The sequence below is a fragment of the Pteropus medius genome, unplaced genomic scaffold, assembly GCF_902729225.1.
Source record: "Pteropus medius unplaced genomic scaffold, Ma_sr-lr_union100, whole genome shotgun sequence".
In the NCBI taxonomy this organism is placed as follows: Eukaryota; Metazoa; Chordata; class Mammalia; order Chiroptera; family Pteropodidae; genus Pteropus; species Pteropus medius.
In genome coordinates this window covers 41,609,454-41,628,269 of record NW_024351730.1, presented here as the reverse complement: position 1 = coordinate 41,628,269, position 18,816 = coordinate 41,609,454, and the positions used below count along the sequence as shown (strand labels likewise).

Below are 18,816 nucleotides of genomic sequence, written 5' to 3'. Positions count from 1 at the left end.
CATCGAAACCTTCCCACACTTGGAATCTCTCTGACTCCCATTCTACTATCAGATGGAGAAAACTCTATGCTTTTACATGGCTCAGGTGATTAGGTTAGGCCTACCTAGATACTCCATCTTAGGTCACTGATTAGTGCCCTTAATTATGTGTGAAAAATCCTTTTACCATGTAACTAATATAATCATGGGAGGAACATTAGGGAGCAGAGACCATGGAGGCCATTAGAATTCTGTCTGCAACAGTTCAGAGGAACAATGACAGGATTCTGTCTGTATGCAAGTTAACAGAGAAGTACCATGAGGCTATAAAGAAAATTTTAATGTGATTCTTCCACCATATTTTAAAAATAGTCTGAGTGGAAAAAAATTGTTCTCACAAAGAAAAAAAGTTAAAAGACCAAGAAAAAGAAAAAAAGAATAAATTGCACGTTTGTTTTTTTTTTTCTTTTTAACGCCTACAGAACCCGATCTATCTAGGTGGTCTCCCATCCAAGTACTAACCAGGCCCGACTGTGCTTAGCTTCCTGAGATCAGATGAGATCGGTGTGTTCAGGGTGGCATGGCTGTAGACAAATTGCACATTTTTTTGAACAAACTGTCACTAACCACTTCTATCATTTTATGAATAATATGAAGACTATTCTGAAATTCTATTCTCTCACCATCACAAGATTTTTATGTGGGATAATTTGGAGATGTATTTCTTAAACACTTTTACAAAACATTCTTAATAACTATCTCTCAGAAGTAGTTTCTACAAAATAAAAAGAACTATCAAATTGGAAGTGTTTGTTTTTCTTTTTCTTAACCCATTGGTACAAAATGGATCACTAAGGCCTTTTTCAAGGAACCAATGGAAATCTTTCAGGTACACACTCTATAATTAACCATCTCACGATATTCCAAACTAATAAGAAATATGTGACTAGTTCTATTCTGATATGGGACACTAATGCTACAAGACAATTATTTTTTAAAAAATTTTAAGAGTACTTTTAAAAAATGATGTTTGTTAAATTTAGGTTAAGAAATTTCTAAATGAAAAATGTTTGAAGGTATTAGGTATACCTAAATAAACATGAACATATTTTATGGAGACTTTACATTGTATAGTATATTATTTTCATTCTAAGAATAAATTGTCAGACACATGCCCAAAATAATCTCTGACACAAGAGTATCCAAGTTCATGCTAGTCCAACCCATTATAACTTGATCCTTAAATACAGAGGGCTTCAGTGTGTTACTTAGAAGCTAACATCTTTGTCTCAGTTTTTCATACATACAATATATAATCTGAATAACAGTAGTCTCAGGAAAAAGCAACTTCCCCACACCATCCACCAATTACAAACCACCCTTCAAAATTTTGACTATACAAATCTTTTATTGAAAAGCACTTACTAGGACCTATTTTTCTTAATTATTTTTGCTAGTTGCTTTTATTTTGTCCCACTTGGGGAAAAAAAAAATGGTTGGGAAACTCTCTGCCTCAATTTTATAAATATATGTCTTACCGACCCATGAACTACAGTAACCTGAAAAACATTGTTCTAAAATGTTTCCCAAAAGTGTACCACAGTAATTCAAATCCAGTGTGGATAAAATGTGTTCAAAACAGATATCATTATGATTAAAAGTTACTTCAAATGAATATCAAAAATAATTTCACAATAGAGCAGCTCGGCAGGTATAAAAATAATCCTTTTAAATTGCAAATGATGTGCAAACATGTCACTCCTCAAATAATTAGTCGGGAAGAGTTAAGGAAAGTCTGTTATTAAAAAAATCTATTTGTTATTAAAGACTGCTGGCTTCATAAATTTTTCTCTTGCTTTAATAGTTTTAAGGTTCCTTCTTTAAAAACCTCAAATAGCCATTTACTTTTGTTTCAACAACTTCAGTAAAGTTAGAGCAAAATATTAATGCAAAGTCTAAAACTTTTCATTCCTGTGGTCAGAAAAATTGTATTTTACCCACAAGTGGTAACCATGTCAGTAATGGCATAAGTCTCTATACTTCCCTTCTGATATATTTTAGATTTAGTACATTACTTAAAATTTGCAAACTTATTTACCTGCATCTCTTGCTCCCTGGATAAAATTCTAAAACAGTAGACCTGAAGTCTAAAACTGGGATATGAGTGTGATCCTGAAAGAATTAGAAAGAAGACCTAGATAGCATTATAAAATCATAGTATTGAATGATAATTCAGGAATTTCTTGGTTCAGTGTTTCTCAACAGTGTTTCTATTAAATGCTTCTCAATAAAAGAGCTATAAAGTCAGACAAGTTTAGAAGATACTGAATAATGTATTTCCCCATTGGAAATTCACAATAAACATTGGCACATTAAAGGTTCTGAGAAGTCCTGCATAAAGGAAATCTCTTTAATTGGGTTTAAAGTTTCCCAAACTTTCTTTAGCATTTAACATTCATGAATAAAATGCACTTTGGGAAACAACGATCTAATAGAATCTATTTTATTGGTTGAAAAACTGGGACCAGAGAAAGATTAAGAGACTTGTTTAAGATTACCTAAATGGGTAGCAGTAGTCAGTATCAGAACCAAGACCCGTTGCGTCCCAATACAGGGCACTTACTATTATTATTGTTTCACCTCATATTGGAAATTATTATGGAAAGCCTGTTATAAAAATGAAACAGAGACAAACCAAGTGGATATAAACTATGTTCTTGTCAATTTCCATGCCTTTCCAAGTTGATGTTATCAGAATATATGGAAGACCACCTAGGAAGATCAGGTTCTGTAGGCGTTAAAAAGAAAAAAAAACAAACGTGCAATTTATTCTTTTTTTCTTTTTCTTGGTCTTTTAACTCTTTTTCTTTGTGAGAACAATTTTTTTTCCACTCAGGCTATTTTTAAAATATGGTGGAAGAATCACATTAAAATTTTCTTTATAGCCTCATGGTACTTCTCTGTTAACTTGCATATAGACAGAATCCTGTCATTGTTCCTCTGAACTGTTGCAGACAGAATTCTAATGGCCTCCATGGTCTCTGCTCCCTAATGTTCCTCCCATGATTATATTAGTTACATGGTAAAAGGATTTTTCACACATAATTAAGGGCACTAATCAGTGACCTAAGATGGAGTATCTAGGTAGGCCTAACCTAATCACCTGAGCCATGTAAAAGCATAGAGTTTTCTCCATCTGATAGTAGAATGGGAGTCAGAGAGATTCCAAGTGTGGGAAGGTTTCGATGTGCCATTCCTGCCTTTGAAAATGGAGCAGGCAATGGAAATTTAAAGGCAAGTAGCAAAACAGACAAACAAACAAAAAACAACCAACCAGCGTCTAACAGCTCCATAGAGTGAAAAAGGAACATTTTAACATCACCAGTTTAGAAAGGACATAACACCTGTCAACAGAAGGTTGCTACCGCTAATCCAATTTTAGTATATTTGCTGCCAAAGTGAGCATATCACTGCCACCAATCCAATGCCAATAGGAATCCCCATTCTGGGGTGCAGAAAAAGGTGAGACTTCATTCAGGTGAACAGTTTGTAAAACACAGAAATGCAGCTTGTGGGAGAAATCAGAAGTGCACATCTCAAGACAAAAGGGATGCCAACTTATATAAAGTGCCCTTCTTGGTCCCCGATTCATCGATTTTTATGCAAATGAAGGATCCAAATTTACACAGTTTGATTTGTTCAAATTGCACAGTCATGATTGGTCAAAATCATGCATCCTGATTGGTTGTTATGGAGCCACGCCCCATTGGCTAGGGTGGCTCTCAGCCCATTGGTCAAAATATGATTCCAGGACCTCCTTTATAAGAGTCAGCTTAGTCTGCAAGAAGACAGTGCAGGAGGTGTGGCAGTGGGATCTGTAGTTTTTCCCTGAGAAGCAGTGTGAATGAGAGGTCTCCTCTAAACAACTACTGTTAGACTTTGATTATTAATTTGGGCCAGTTACCCACAAGGAGTCCTTTTTGACAGGTATGTCCTTGCTCAGGGTCAATACATCAGAATAAAAGAGTTAACCACATTGCTTCCTATTTCCTCAGTTTCACATGGACAAGGGAAAACTTTATTTTAAAACTCCTTTGGTCTGGGGACCAGCACTGTTGCCAATGGACTGTGAGGGGCAGGCTTGCCTGGAAGGCTGAGGTCCTGGTAGGTACATGACCTGCCCAAAGCAATGCTTTGCCACCAGAAGCCACTTCTATGCTACAGTGTTTGAGAGAAGAGGTGGGCTTTGTTTAGCCTTGTTTGGTATTGTTTATTAATATCCCTCATCAGTTCTTTTACACTTTTTTTTTACCACCTCTTTTCACTTTGTTTCCCCTTCATTGACACACAGTTTATACCTCTGCTTCCTCTAACCTAACAGGAAAACTCAGAACCAAATTTACACAACACTACTTCAAATATAGCAAAGCCATTCAGGAAGAAGCCAATTTCTCCATGGGAGGAAGTCAGAGGACAAGAGGGAGGGCAGAGTGGGATAGCTGTCCTAAATGTCCTTTCTGAATTTGGTACGTTAAACTTTTTCACCATTGCCTCAGCCATTGCATGCCCAGCAAGGAAGCACTTCGAGTCAATCATTCTTGAAACATTACTTTCAGTGCCACTGTGAGTTGGTGACATTTTCCTTGGCTGCCTCTCTTGATCTATTTATAGTGCCGTTTTAAAAATATGCCTGGTTTGACACTTCAGAGTCTACCAAAAATATGAGAACATAAGTAGAAATGGTATAAAAACTACAAAAAAATAAATAAACCTAATAGATACTTTTAGCATATAGGAGTAGTCAAAATCTAGACCTCTCAGGTCCCCAAAAGCAGAGTCAAGGTGACAACAGCTATTCATTTCTTCATTTGTTCAGTGTTCACGAAGCAAAGAAGAGATCAATCTGAAGAGGACAAAATGGGGACCAGAGCACACCCATTTGTGTTTGCATGGGCAGGTACCATTATATGAACCAGCCAGCTTGTAAGGTAAGAAGCGTCCTTAGATCATAGAAAAGACATTCTTCAGCATTATAAATGTTGGTCAACATGAGCTCTTCATCCAGAGCATCCATGAGGCTATTCACTCACTTCGTATGAGCCCCAGGCACTGGGAAGGTGTTTACTAGTCATATTGCATCCCTCTCCAGATCCACCATTCTTTACAGATCATGTCTGCAGCAGCCCTCTTGAACCCTGTCTACGGCCTGTTGGTGGACAAATAGCACATTTCGTGCAAAAGGACCAAAAACATGGCTGGAGAGGTCATACTTTCTAGGTAGTTTACCTGCTTTTGGAAAAAAAATTTCTATCTAATTTTCTAATTCTCAAATTAGGTAAAGTTCTATTTTTTCACCAGTTATGAAACAATGATACATGAATTCAGTCTTGCTTCTTCTATCCCTTTTTGGCAGTTTTCAATTATCTGCACAGAGATGGTTTTATTTATTTTACTTTTATTTATATTTGAATAGAGAATATAATCCCATGGTTTAAAATCTGAAAATATAAAAGGGAAACCACTTCATGGTCTCCTTTAATCCATGTCCCCCAGTTATGTAGCACCTGTTCCTTCAGGCTTTCAGTTATGTTTCTTGTCTACCTTGTTGGGGCAGGAGATAGGAAAGAACACTTCTTGCTCATCTACAAGGTTTACAAGAAGAGAGTTATTTTCCTAACTCTCCTCACTTTTAACCCTATTTCTTTCTTATCCCCTTAGAATGGAATGAGTTACATGATTTATGAGTTTGGGAGAAAAACTGGTATGTGGAGCCCAGTCCTCCTCCTCTTCTCTTTTGTTTTGGGAGCCAAGATGACTCCAGCAAAGGCTTTGTGCTCTGTAATTTCATGTTGGGAAATGTACCAAGGTGGCTCCTACATGGAGAGGCATGTGAGGATCCCACTTAGGTGGAGGAGACTACTTGCTTCTGGGGTTTGGTATTGGGAAACCCACTGTTGACTCATATCTAAATGGCATTTTCTGATATGAGCATTATCAGTGATAAAGATAATATTTTGAATTCCTGTTGCCGCAGTTGTTTCCTATCAACCACAACACATCCTTCCAGGCAGACGTAAATTCTCTTCCCTCCCCTTCTTTAAAAAAATAAGTGGTCGTGTGCTAAACACATTCCTTTGTATCTAGGAGAACATTTGTTTTCAGTACATAGAGAATATATTTTTCTCTATGGAAGCATAGAATTCCATTGTGTGGAAGGATCATAATTAATTAGTCCCTATTAATGGAATATTTCCAATTTAGGCTATTTCCAATCTTTTGCTATTCTTAATATGCTATGATGAATGACTTTGCACATGTGTCATTTTGCTTAGATGCAAATATTTTACTAGTTGAAAAATCCTACTATTAGAATTGCTAGGTCAAAATTTGCATGTGTATTTGAATGTATTTCTGGTTTTTGAAATTAGTCCATTGAGCAGTCTACCTGGTCATATAGCATTACTCAACTGTGGCTTTATAATACAGTTTAATATCTACTATGGTATTTAAAAAAAGATTTCCTACTATTTTTGTGATGTATCTTGAGATCACATTAAATTTTGCATTTAAGGGAAATTGACCTCTTAATGAGTTATTTCTTCCTAAGATATGTTTTTTAGTTATTCAAAACTTCTTTTGTGTCCCTTAGTAGAGTTTTAAAGTTTTTTTAAGTTTTATTCATAGAGATCATAAACATTTCTTCTTCGATTTATTCCCAAATATTATTTTATTTTTTATTTTGGAAAAAAATTTAAACTTAAAGCTGCAATATAGTACTGAGCTCTTATATTCTCCTTACCCTGATTCACCAATTTTTAATGTTTTCCCACATTTACTTTATTATGCTCTCTTTTTATCTATTCTCTCTCTCCCTTCCTCTCTCCCTCTCTCTTTCTCTCTCATCCATCTATCTGTCTGTCTATCTATCTATCTATCTATCTATCTATCTATCTATCTATCTATCTATCATGTTTAACTCAAGAAATTTAGAATTGGTTTAATACTTTTATTTAATCTGAAGTCCATATTTCAACTTGTTGATTGTCCCAATAATGTCCTTTGCAGTAACTTTTTTCTTTCCTGGCACAGGATGCAGTCCAGGATCACGTACTGTGTTGGTTATCATGATTCTTCACTTTTCTTTAGTGAACATTTCCTTAGACTTTCATGATATCAATATTTTTTTAAGAGAACCAGTAAGTTGTTTTAGTTTGGGTTTTATAATCATGGTAAAACTCAGGATATGAAAACAACATAAATACTATTGTATTCTCAGGGTATCATAGTCACAAGCTCATTTATGTTCATTTGTTTCTAATTTTGGTGATATTAATTTTAATCATTAATCCATTTCTTCTAGTATATCTTTTAATTAGTTAATATGTGTGTGCATACACATATAATTATCATTATTTCTGGTGTTAATTTTGTACTCAACTACCTGTTGGGAGACATGAGCATCTTGTGTTTCTGCACATCTTATGAGAGGAGGCCCTGCCTACTTCTGTCCAGACATTCTTTTCAAGGCATTGTAGAGGATAGCCATGGAAAATAGAGATGGCTTTTCCTCCAGAGTAGAAGAAAAATCATTTACTATCCAGTATTGTGGCCCTCAAAATAACCTTGTTATGTATTTGGCCTTCTGGATCATTTGCATTATGATAATAGTATATCTTTTATCACAAAAGCCACTCAACAATGGGCTAATTTCTGAGAAATTCAATGGACCTTTTATGGTCCCTGCTGTCCATAGGCATCTGGTGTTGTTGCATGTTGGAATGACCTAAAAAACTTCTACTCAAATATATTCCTGATTCTATCTCCTTCACTGGCTACTCGTTTATACCACTTAGTAAGGCAGTTTGGTCACTGAATGCAGCTGTCGCCAGAAAGAGATAATCTCTTCTCAGTATCTTCCTAGGTGGTGACCAGGTTTAGGGGGTTATGTAAACTTATTGGGATTCTACCCTGAGCATTTCCAGGCATGATACATTTTTCTTCCCCCCTAACAGCAATCCTGGCCAGCCTGGTTGGTACTCTCCAAGTGGCAGCCCAGCCTAAAGGGGGCATAGAAGATATAAACTTAATTCTGGTTTAGGCACTTGGATTCTTTTTTTGGATTGACAAGGTCCTAGATTATGGGATAATGACCACTTAGAGGAGCACACTGTTTACCAAGTCCCTATATGGGCCAGAGTGGAAGACATAATGGGTCTCTGTAAATTTTGTTTTACAATGCTCTTATCCATTTTGCACCTTACCTTTCCAGACAAAATGTGTGGGGTGCAGATAGGGTGTGATAAAATTATAGGTACTGAACTGGGACACACAGATTTTGTTGCAGTGGAGAGAGCAACAACTAATCACCTGGAGAGGGAACATCCTAGATCCCAGTGGTATGATAGCAGGGGCATACTAGTGCTCTTTTTCTTTCAAAATAAACCCTGGAGTCTTCCTCATGAAAGCAAGGGCTCAAAAATGCTCTGGATAGGAATACCAGGTGCTATAGATATGTAATAATAGTAATAATAGTAATAATAGTAATAATAATAATAATAATAATAATAATAATAATAATAATGGATTGTAAGCTGACAAGGTCCTTGCAATCTGTGAGGTCAACCAAGGGTTGCCTTCCCTAAAAAATAAAATAAATAAAAATAAAAAATGCTCTGGTATGGTTCTCCCAAATTGTCACTATTGCCTTCAGTTTGACTCCTGGATCTTCCATGCTCCACCAAGTATAAGGAAGCCAAGGTAGTGTGACACCCTAGAAGTCACATGAAGTATTTCAAGAAGTATGTAAAGAATCAACTGTGTGAATGCTGCTGCCAGTAAGCATAAGATGAGGACTTAGACTTGGTCATTGATATGGTGACATAGAGGTTATTGGTCATCTTGTTTCTTGTAGTTTCGGTGAGAAAGGAATGATGAAGTAAAGATGATTGTTTTCTTAAGTTTTTTTTTTAATAAGAGGAGATGTGGGGGAGAGATGAAAGGTAAATTCTCATCTTCCATGGTGAGAAGTTAATAAACAACACAACTTCATAATTTAGGTTAGATCAATATTCAGAGTTTACTTTATTATGACTATGTAAACTTTATCTATAGATGAACCAAGTGGTAAACTATGATTACTTTTCCTTTGCTAAGCAAGTTTTTGCAAAATGTAAGAGGAGTTGTGATGGAGCACACAAATCAAGAATTTGGCCCTGGAATTAGTTTTCTAATGTACTTTCTACTAATTCAACTCTGTACTCTCCACCATTGTCTAATCTCTTTTGAAAACTTTCATAAGTGTTACATTGATGAACAAAACTGGTTCATCCATTGAAATTAGAAGGAAAGTAGAATGTATGCAGTTTGATGAGGGTAAATTGGTAGTTTTGTTAGAGGGATGTGGAGAAAACTATTTTCTGATTGCATCTATTTTCTCAGTGGAATAAAAAGAAGTCCATCAGTTTATCAATGAGGGTGAGAAAGGTCAAGGGGATAAAAATTTAAAAAGAGAGGAGCGTGAAATAGCTGTAGAGGAAACTGGGAGAGTAAATAAACAAGGAAAAGGCCAGTTTAAAGTAATGCCCCTCAGCATGTTGGGTGGTTTCTTTCCAGCCATGTTCAACTACTCAGATTTGAGAACAACAGATCATTTGATCAGGGTTATAACTTTGCCAGGCAAGAACAACAGAAAGCAGAAGGGCTGGAAGTGGAGGTTTTATGCAAGAGAAGGATGATGGTGATGATGATGATGACGATGATGATGATGATTATGGGTCATGGTATCTAAGCTGGTTAAGGAAGAAAACGAGGTTGTGAAAGTGTTGTTAGACAGTCAAAAGGTAGTAGAGAGGATAGAGTGGATATTCTGGGAAGGGTAAAGAATTGTTGGACTGATGATAATTGAAGGAATGAAATGAAATCAAAGATTTGAAGATGATACAGTTTTTCTAATGACAGTGTCTAGATATGACCATTAGTGAGGTCTGGATGAAAAAAAAATGACAGGATCCTGCAATTGCTTGACTTATTGAGCAAAGGACAATGATGACAAATAAAGAACACCTTTATTGGTGGTACTCAATTCACCTACCTTAATGAGGAATTTTATTATGGTTTAGGTATTTGGGAGGCCCAAACCAACATAGTACCTGTGTGTGGATAAGATAAATGAAGGGGAAAAAATCAGTGCACCTGCATAAATATCACTCCAAGTAGCTGAAACTATTTTTAAAATATCTTTAAATATTAATTAATGAGTAAATAGAATGTGCTACATCTAGAAAATGAAATATCATTTGGCAATAAAAAGGAATGAAGTATTAATACATGCTACAACATAGATATACCTTTCAAACGTCACACTAAGTGAAAGAAGCCAGTCACAGAAGAAGTCATATCGTATAATTCCATTTATATAAAATGTCCAGGATGGGCAAATTTATAGATATAGAAAATAGATTAGTGAATTCTTAGGGCTGTGGAAGGGAGGATGAGGAGAAATGTGGAATGACTGACAATAGGTTCAGGGTTTTTTTTTAGGATGATGAAAATATTTTAAAATTCTCAACTCTGTGCCGATACTAGAAATGATTGTATACTCTCAATAGATTTATGGTATGATATATGAATTATATATGAATAGGCTGTTATTTTTTAAAAAAATGAGAAATATATCTTTAAATAATCAGTAACTGAGTAAGATATTTGAGAAAATTGAGGGTAAAGAAAGTCGATGATTTGCTTAAAGGCCATGCTAGAGCCAAGATTTAAACTGGGGTTGTGAGCTCTGGAACCAAACTCCCCACTTTACAATACACTACATATCGACATTATAGATTTAATGTTCTATTTTCCTTGTCTATTGTCTTTTAGTATGTTATGAATAAGTTTTTTCAAGGGTACCACGAGGACAAATTTATGAAGTAGAATGACTGTCTTCAGCAGGACTATGCTGGCAAAAGGTCAAGGGGAAGTGAGAGTGGGGTGAGGAGATCAATTCTCTAAACTCGGTCCAGTACCTTCTACTGTGTGTGCGTGAGTGTTCCGTGGGTTTAAGGTCCTTTATATTCACTATATTGTGTTCTTTTCTTTCAACAAAAAAGTTGTGGGCACCTACGATATGCCAGGCACTTTCTCCTATAATTTAAGAGAAATTACTAGTGCCTACCTACTCCTTTTAAAAATTATAAGAGAACTGAGCTTGAGCCTGTTGATAGCTATACTTGAACCAGTGATTCATGGTCTTGAGCTCTACATATTATGACCGGTTTTCTAAACCTATATGGCATGACTCTTGCTTAACTATTTTTTAAAAAAATGTTTCTAGTAAAGAGAATGTTTAAAACTGTCAGATGGTCATTTTTTTCTCAAAATTTTTTGGGTAAGGAGGGGTTGTTTATTTCAGCATTTGGATTGCTTCTTATGGAAATGCTATGGGTTTAGCACCATTAGCATTGTTAAATAAAGTGTAGCTTACTGTACATTTGTATAAAAGAGATTCAATATATAGGAGTATCTACTTATCTGTCTATATCTATCTATCTATCTATCTATCTATCTATCTATCTATCTATCACCTAGCTATCATTTTTTAAAGCTTATAAATTCTTCTACCTATTATTATATGGTTAATAGGATGATAAAATCATAAGAATCGATGGTAACTTGGAGATTCTCCAGTCCAGTTCTTCTATGCATAGATGGAGAAAATGAGGCTCAGAGATACTGGTATTTGCTGTAAACATCTGCTTTCTAGGAGGTCTATTGTTCTCACTCACCTTTATTGTTACATTGCAACAACATGGTATTATAAAGGTGTTTGTGATGAATGCTTTCAGATTTTTTACCAAGAGAAGCTTAGGTGAGGAAACTGGATAGACATAGGAGATTGACGTTTCCAGTGTGATGAGTATTCCAGGCAGAGGCGCACCATTGCCAAGGTCCTGAGTGGTGGAGAGAATATATCCACCAGTTCCATCAAGAAAAAGGCACATAGACTAAAAGAATGAAAGAATGATTTGAGGTGCCATCCCATGCATTCATTTTATTGATTTTGGCAAAAATCATTTTGATTATTTCAACCTTGACGATTTAGATTAGATGGCAAGGAAGTGTCCTCCCAGGGCCAAGGTGGGACAGAATCAACACTAGAACTTGGAACTCAGTCCAGGACTCTTTCCACTGTTGATTACAAACATGACCTTGTTCAGGTGGATTTTGTTTTCGAACACCTAGTCAGAAGAGGATAAGTGGATGTGGGAGTCTGGACTAGGTTTGGATCTCAGGTATATACTAGTGAAATCTTGGACAAATTATTTAGTCCTTTTGAATCTCAGCTTTCTCGACTACAAAATGGTGATAATGCTTCCTGCTTTCTGGGGGCCTTGTGAAGATTACACAAGATGGGTAAAGACTTAGCATAGTTCCTGGCACATAGCAGGTTCTCCAGAAATTCTCACCAGATTCGTCAAAGAATTTCGCTTTCGATTAAATCTGTTTGTAATCTATTAAGTAGAGTTTATATACATTTTGTTCCTGGGATTATTGCAGTTAAAAAAAGAAAGATAACACTCTTATATAAATATGCTTGGATACATAGGATGTTTTTAATTTTCATGGTGTTTTAAAGCCTCTCCCTCACAGAGAACTCACAACGAGCTCCTGGTTCATGTTTCTGCTTGGCTCAAAAGTATTCCTGTTCTGCTTTTGCAGCTTTGGTCATCTCTAATTTTCCCTTATAAATCTAGTCTCACTTTTCTAAACAGTAAACCTCCGAGTTAAGAAAAAAAATATTATGATGTTGACCACATTCGAAAGGGCAGGAGTGCTTATGAAACACATTGTAGTGTCCTGTCCTAAGCAGCCCAGGGCACTCTTACCTGTGAAGGTCTTGGCTCATTTGGAAGCACTGAATGAGGACAACTTTACAGATACAGATAATGATGTGCTTCCATGTTCGTGTTGTCACCCTCTGAAAAGCATAGGCACTTTTAAAAAATATACTTTTTAATTTTTCTAATGCAGTTGACACACAATATTATATTAGTTTCAGGTGTACAACATAGCAATTAGACATTTATATAACTTACAAAATGATCCCCTGATAAGTCTAGTACCCACCTGGCACCATACATAGTTATTATAGTATTATTGACTATATTCTTTATATTGTACTTTACATCCCTGTGACTGTTTTTAATAATTGGCAATTTATACATCTTAATCTCTTCCCCTTTTGGTACTTTTCTTTTTAAAAGTGAGTAAGCATAGTAGTGCATTTGTTCATTGGTCTTTCTTGTCTTTTTAAATCTTTTTAAGATTTAATTGTAGATTCAATCTATGAATCTTCCTCTTGAAAAAAATCAATTTAGTTATAGGAAATATAGAATAACTAAACCCCTTTCACCATGAATAACTTTCCCTTGAACTAATAATATAGACAAAGGAGATTTTCCTTTTCTGGTACTGAAGACTTCAGTAACTCCTTACACTTCTCTCCTCATCTACCCAAAGCACCTCTGCTTGATTTTAGGGATGGAAGGGACTAATAAATGTTTAAGTTACATTTGTAGCTTCTGTTGCCCCCAGACAACCAGAGAGTCACATAGACTAACATATACTTATGCTTTTCTTTCTACACACGCATACACTCCACTCCTTCTCTGTCTCTGTCTCTGTCTCTCTCCCTCTCTCCCCCCACACACACGCATGGAGGATATAAAACACCAACATTTTGAGAGATGAGCAGAGGCAGAAGAGCCTAGAGAAAAGGATTGAAGTAGGGCATAGGGGAAGAGACAGTGAGCTCTCAATATTTTTCAGCTTGAAGGAGAGAGAGTGAAGGAGAGAGTTAGGGAGAGAGAGTATGGAGATACCACAGTGGGAGAGATACTCATGATAGAGGAGGAGAAAATGGAGAGAAAATGCAGGGAAAGCAAATTAGACACACACTTGATTTGATTTTGAGTCACTGATAACAGTTTACACTGTGCTATTCCCTTTTTTGCGGCATCTCCTAGCTTCAATGTAGGTTTTCTATGGTCCTGAAATGCTGCTTATGTGGTTAACTATTATACATATTTCTCAAATTACTCTAATCCTTAACTCTTTAGAGATTTAATTCTGAACAGGTCTCTACAGTGGAAATTATCTTCAAGATGATGCCTCATTAGTACAGTACTATCTTGATCTGGTCCCTTGAGCTCAGTTTTTTTTCTTTGAGACGAGATAGTTTAAATTCCTTAACCCGAAATCTAAGGGCTTGCCTGATTGATCTCTGCTCATTGCCAATGTTACCCCAGCAAAAGTCTGCTACTTCAGCAAGGCCCATCTGCTCTATTTCCCGCCACCTTGGTGCCATTCCCTCCTTTCTGAGTTTGACTGTCTCTCTACCTTCTTTCTCCTTTGGGATCTTGCATAAAACTCACCTCTACAATGTTTTCTGATCTTTCTTTACACTGAAATCTTATAACATTCATGGTTTGTACCATTAACCTGGCCCTTACCCACATATGATATTGCCTTTTATAGCTAATGCTAACTGGATTATAGCTCCTTGAAGGCAAGTTTAGATCTTATTTGTTTTATAAGATAGCACCCAGCAAAGTATTCTGTCAGACATTGAGAATCCACTGAGGGACCTTGAGCACATTTGTAGATGATCCCAGCCTTAATTCTGCAAAATGAAAATAATAATAGTTCCCTTATTAAGGTGAGATTTAAGTGAGAATACAAAAAAAATTTTATGAATACAAAATAATTTGCACCAACACAAAAAAATTGGTTCTAAAATGCTAATTTTACAATAATAATCATTGTTAATGTTAACAATTTAATAATTATTAACATTTTATATGCCAACATTACACATAATTCCTGTCATTTGATCAATTCAGGAAAGTAATTTAAGAAAATTTTTTAATTTTAGAGTTTAATTTCTTTGTTTTTTCTTCAGATTTCATATGCCTTGTCTAGTGGGTGAGTTGTTGGTCAGTCATTCAACAGGCTTTGGCAAGGTCCATTTTGTATGCTAGAGGTAACTCTACCAAATCGCCTGTCAGAAATTTTAGTAAAAATTGTGATTCAATTTATCCACTGTATTGGTAACCTCTTTTACTTTACTAAAGTAGAAAAATAACCTATTTCCAGCTATTAGGTAATGGCCAGATTACCTAATAGATAATCAATACACTCATGTATTTGGGACATCTACAGGCAACTTTATCTTCAGATATAGCTCGTTCGAAGATCCAGTGATGTCGTCAGGACTTTCTCTTTCCCTCAGCCCTACTGTCCTTTGTCATTGGCCTCATTTCTTTACATTGCACATGATCTTTCTCCATTCAGTTAGGGAAGATGTCTTCTGGCAGCTCCAAGTTTACTGCTTCAGCTTAGTCAAAGTTCTATGACCCACTGGTGTAGCCTGGGCATTGTGGACTAATTACTATGCTTTCATTGGCCACACCTGAGTCACATGCTTGTTCTTGTATTTTGTGGGCTAGGGATGGCTCCATTTGAACCACATGGACCAAGAATGAGGAAGTGGTATTTCTCAAAGGAAAATCAGGATGTTCTTATCAGCTGAAGGAGAAAAGGATACCGAATAGGCCCAAACTTCAGGTATTCACTACATCCACCTTGTTACACATGTAACTATTTATATTTCTACTCAGTGATAACTTCTCTTCACTGTTTGTAATATGGGAAGTGTCTCATCTGAGTTCTTCTCATAGCAAGGACCGTTCTGGTTAATGACTGGCATTATGTTAATGAAGCCAAGAACAAACAGACCTTTTCCTGAGTCTGTTTCCCACTCTGCCTCTTCATAGAGGTCAGGTGGGAAGGAATTGGGAATTATTATGCCAGAGAAGAAGAGAAAACAAACCTGACATGAGCTTGAGAAGCAGGCCCGTCTGAACTCGGCTTTCCATCCCTATTTTGAGAAAAGAAGAGTTCTGTCGTTTCCATGGCAGCCACCAGCCTGGACCATTTAACGAACAATGACTTCATTCCCAGGTCAGGGACGACTGGGTCCTCTTCTCATATTCTGAAACACAGTCAGGGCCGTTGCCACAGCAACATCATTAGAAAGTTTCTGCCTCAGTTGAATGCTGGTCAGACTTCACCGCTGTTCCTTCACTGGCCTTGGCCTCATGCCATTTCCTCCTCTCAAAGAGCAATGCTTTTCTCAGGTAGGGCTCCCTCCCCTCCAGGACCTGGGAATGCAGGTCAAATATATTATAGTCTTACTGTGCTGTGAGAGGATATTTGTGTTGACACCATGTGCATTTTCTTCATTACTTTCTTTCATAGCTTTTATTTTTTGCTCCTCTTTTCTAAACACATTATTTTCCTCAGGATTGGGAAATCAGGTAGCCTCCTGTCTCTCTTCTTTTAAAAAATTCACTCTGAAGCATTGTTTTTTTGTATTTGACAAAAAAAAAAAAAAGACATAAAAGCCTCACTTGTTGTAGGTCATTGTTGCTCAAACTGCCACCTGGTATTCTGTTCCATTAGCCCATGAAAATGGGGGCTACTCTGTGTAGTATAGAAATGGTGAGCACAGAGTAGATCTCATGTTTTCAGCTGTATTACAGTCAGTTCTCATACAAATAATCATAACAAACCTGTAGTTTTCTAAATGAATAGTCAAAGTTAACCTAGCACCCATTAGTTATTTTATTTGGATAGATATGGCATGTTTATCCTGGACTCGTACTTCATGAAGGGAGAGAATGTTCTTTGCCTTTTCCTGCATTATTTTCTCTAGGGAAGTGGTGGGTACTGGCCCTACCCAAAGCAGGCGTCCAATAATTGCTTATCTAGGTGATGGCAGCTTGGCTGTCCACTTTGGTACCTTAGTTTCTCTGTAAATAGCATATGTGTCATATGACACATCTTCCTTCTTTTTTTGGAGGAAAATGGTGAGGACAGTTCATAGTATGGCTTGAGTCTTATTTTTCTTATTTTATTGATTTTAAATGTACAACTCAGTAGATATTCGCAAAGTTGTGACACTATCAAATTCCAGAAACTTTTCATTGCCCCGCAAGGAAACTCTGTATCCTCTAGCAGTCATTCTCCATTTCCCATTTTCCCTCACCTCTGGAAATCACTAATTTACCTTCTGTCTCTATGGTTTGTCTATTATAGACATTTCATAGAAATGTTACACACAGTATGTAACCTTTTGTGTCTGGCTTCTTTCATGAAACAATGTTTTAAATGTTCATGTGTTAATATGTATCAATCCCTCATTCCTTTTTAGAGCTGAATAATATTCCACTGTATGAATATACTATATTTTGTTTATCCATTCATCAGTTGATGGATATTTGAGTTGTTTCTACTGTTCAGCTATTATGAATAATACTGCTATGAACATTCATGTACAAATTTTTATGAGAACATACGTTAATTTTCTTGGGTGTATATGTAGGAGTTGAATTTCTGGGTCATATGGTAGCTCTATGTTGAACTTTTTGAGGAACTGACAAATTTTTCCCAACTATGCTACATATGTTTCATTTCTACCAGCTATGTATGAGGGTTCCAATTCCTTTGAATCCTTGCCAATAACTTTTATTGTCTATCTTTTAATTATAATCATCCTAGTGAGTGTGAGGTGGTATCTACTACAATTTTGATTTGCCTTTCTCTATAGGTTAAGAATATTGAATATCTTTTCATGTCTTTATTGGCCATTCATATATCTCCTTTGGCTAAATGTTTCTTCAAATCGTTGCCTATTTTTAAACTGGGTTATTTGTATTTTTAAACGTTGTTTATTGTGTCTTTTTAAAAATAAATTTTGTTTTTTAGAACAGTTTTAGATTTCCAGGAAAATTGTGAAGATAGTTTAGGGTTCCCATATACTCTGTACCTAGTTTCCCCCTATTATCAACAGCTTACATTAATATGGTACACTTCTTACAATTAATGATATCATACTATATTTAGTTATCCTATCTCCTTAGACTCTTCTTGTCTATGACCGTTTCTCAGACATTCCTTGTTTCTAATGACCTTGACAGTTTTGAGGAGTACTGATGTTTTTCTCATGATTAGACTGGGATTATATGTTTTTGAGAGGAAGGCCACAAAGGTAAAGTGTCATTTTCACTGCACACTATTGACATGGCTTATCATTGTTGATGTTGACCTTGATCACTTGGCAGAGGCAGTGTTTGCAGTTTCTTTCATGTCCCTTTCCATACTGTACTCTTTGCAAGGAAGTCACTTTGCACAGCTCACTTCTAAAGAGAAGGAAGTTCTGCGCCACTTCTCGAAGGTAGAATATCTATATAAATTATTTGGAATTCTGCACACAAGATTTCTTTCTTTCTTTCTTTCTTTCTTTCTTTCTTTCTTTCTTTCTTTCTTTCTTTCTTTCTTTCTTTCTTTCCTTCCATTTTCTGTATTTTCCATTACCATTTCATTCATTCATTCATTCATTCTGTTCATTTCATTTCCATTTCCATTTCATTTCATTTCATTTTATTTCATTCAAGCAAACAACAGCAAACAACAACAGCAACAACTTTCAGCAAACAACAATCAACAACAACAACGACTTTTCAACAACAACAAACAACAAACGACAACAACAAACAACAACGAACAACAGCAAACCAAACAAACGATATATGACAAACAACAACAACCGGATCACTCCCATCTCCTCATCATCACTCCTACATTTCTAATGTTTTCCATTTCATTTTCATTTCGTATTTCCTTCGGCCTGTTCATTTTCATTCATTACCATTTCATTCCATTCCTATTTTATTTCTGTTCATTCCTTCATTACTATTTGTGTTCGTTCATGCAATTCATGTT

The 18,816-nt window shown here is 36.1% G+C and overlaps 1 pseudogene; it reads right to left on the bottom strand.

Moving 5' to 3' along the window:
- Positions 1-452: 452 nt before the first annotated feature.
- LOC120588631 (uncharacterized) lies at positions 453-571 on the bottom strand (annotated as a pseudogene).
- Between the last annotated feature and the right edge of the window lie 18,245 nt (positions 572-18,816).